Source organism: Pinus tabuliformis, chromosome 4_1, assembly GCF_031772625.1.
Source record: "Pinus tabuliformis cultivar Carrire ecotype Pingquan chromosome 4_1, CPIR1, whole genome shotgun sequence".
Taxonomy (NCBI): Eukaryota; Viridiplantae; Streptophyta; class Pinopsida; order Pinales; family Pinaceae; genus Pinus; species Pinus tabuliformis.
Genome location: NC_142303.1, coordinates 486,813,539 through 486,815,781, shown reverse-complemented (window position 1 = coordinate 486,815,781; position 2,243 = coordinate 486,813,539). Strand labels below are relative to the sequence as shown.

Sequence of the window (2,243 nt, the reverse complement as noted above, 5' to 3'; positions counted from 1 at the left end):
TGCCCCAGCCCTCGCTATGTCCTAGTGTTCACCGCGGATTTGTGGTGTTAGACGATTGAACAAAGTTTGATCGTTGATCCAAAACTGAAATGGTTTATGTCAGATGTGGGAGCCTGGCGGACGCTCGTAGAGTTTTTGATCAAATACCCAAATGTGATGTATGTTCGTGGACTGTGATGATCGCGGGTTATGCCAGGTAAAGGGTAGCCCACGAGGCTTTAGGGTTGTTCTTCCTCATGTGGCGAGAAGGCGTCCAGCCCAATAAGTTCACATTCGCCAGCGTACTCCCTGCTTGCGCCGACTCTGTAGACATCAGAGAAGGACTGGACATTCATGAAGAGATCAAAAGAAGAGGATTTCAGAGTGATGTATTTGTGGCGAATGCCCTGATAGATATGTATGCAAAATGTGGCAACATAGAGGATGCACGCTATCTATTTGAAAAAATGTGTGAACGAGATGTCATATTCTGGACAGCATTGATTGTAGGGTATGCGCAAAATGGGCAGGCAGAGGAGGCCATGGAGCTTTTCAAGAAAATGTGGCTTGTCGGTATGAAGCCAAACTCTAAAACATATGCCAGTGTTCTGTCGAGATGTGCCGATCTGGAATAGGGTATCGAAATTCATGGGGAAATAATCAGAAGTGTTTTCCAGTCTCATGTCTTGGTTGAAAGTGCCCTTGTAGATATGTATACAAGATGTGGGAGTGTAGAAGATGCATGCCATTTGTTTGCCAAAATGCGTAAACGGGATACCGTGTCGTGGGCAGTGATGATTGCAGTTGTTAAGTGGAATGGTTGGGATGAGGAGGCCCTGAAGCTTTTCCGAGAAATGCAATTGGCAGGTGTGAAGCCAAACTCGAAGACATTCCAATGTATTCTCCTGGCATGTGTCAATTAGGGAGCTCTGGAACAGGGTATGGAGGTACATGAAGAAATAAATAGAGGGGGATTCCAGTCTAAGGTATATGTGGGAAATTCCCTACTAGACATGTATACAAAATGTGGGAAAATGGACAAGGTACGTGAAGTATTTGACCAAATGAATCTCCAAGACATCATATCCTAGATGGTGATGATTGCAGGGTATTCCCAGAATGGGTGTGCCAAGGAATCCCTGAAGCTTTTCCAGCAAATGCAACGGGCTGATGTGAAGGCGATAGCAAAAACATTTGCTGGTGTTCTCTCAGCATGTGAAAAGTTGGCAGCATTGGATCATGGTATGGAGATCCACAAGGAAATAATTAGTAGTGGATTGCAGTCTGATATCTTTGTGGAGAGTGCCCTGATAGACATGTATATAAGTTGCGGGAGTATAGAGGAGGGACGCAGATTATTTGATAAAATGCCATTACGAGATGAGGTATCTTGGACAATAATGATTGCAGGTTATGCACAGAATGGTTCGGGAGAAAAATCCCTGAAGCTTTTCAAAGATATGCAACTGGCAGGTGTGAAGCCGACTACAAAAATCTTTGCCAGTGTTCTTTCTGCATGTGGCAACTGGGCAGCTTCGGAGCAAGGTGTAGAAATCCATGAACAAATAATTGGAAATGGCTTTCAGCTGGATGTCATTGTGGTCACTACCCTATTAGACATGTATGCAAAATGTGGTAGCTTAGACAATGCACGCCACCTGTTTGACATGATGCAACATCGAGATGTTGTCTGTTGGACAGCCATGATTGCAGGATATGCCATGCATGGCTATGTAAGTGAGGCCATCACACGATTTGAAAAAATGAAAGCCTGTGATGTAAAACCAAACCATATCACAATTGCTTGTTTTTTGTTTGCCTGCTGTCATGCAGGCCTAGTCTATGAGGGCCTTCAATACTTCAATTGCAAGAGGGACAGTTATCACATCATACCTGCGATGGAGCACTACTGTTGCATGGTTGACCTGATTAGCTGTGCTGAGCAGCTAGATGAAGCAGAAGGCTTTATCAATAAAATGCCAATCAAACCCGATACATCTGCTTGGATGTGTTTTCTTGGAGCCTGCAAAATACATAACAATATAGAGTTAGGAGAATTCGTGGCAAAACAGCTTTTTGATTTGGATGTGAGAGATGCTGCACCTTATGTGCTTCTCTCAAACATATATGCTATGGCTGGTAGATGGCGTGACTTTGAAAAGGTTAGAAAAATAATGAAAGTTAGAGGAGTTAAAAAAACTCCTGGATGCAGTTGGATTGAGGTCAACAAACAGGTGCATGCCTTCCTTCTGGGTGAGAGGTGA

The 2,243-nt window shown here is 43.8% G+C and overlaps 1 pseudogene; it reads left to right on the top strand.

Annotated features, from left to right (window-relative positions):
- Positions 1 to 740: 740 nt before the first annotated feature.
- Positions 741 to 2,243, top strand: LOC149176629 (pentatricopeptide repeat-containing protein At2g03880, mitochondrial pseudogene; annotated as a pseudogene).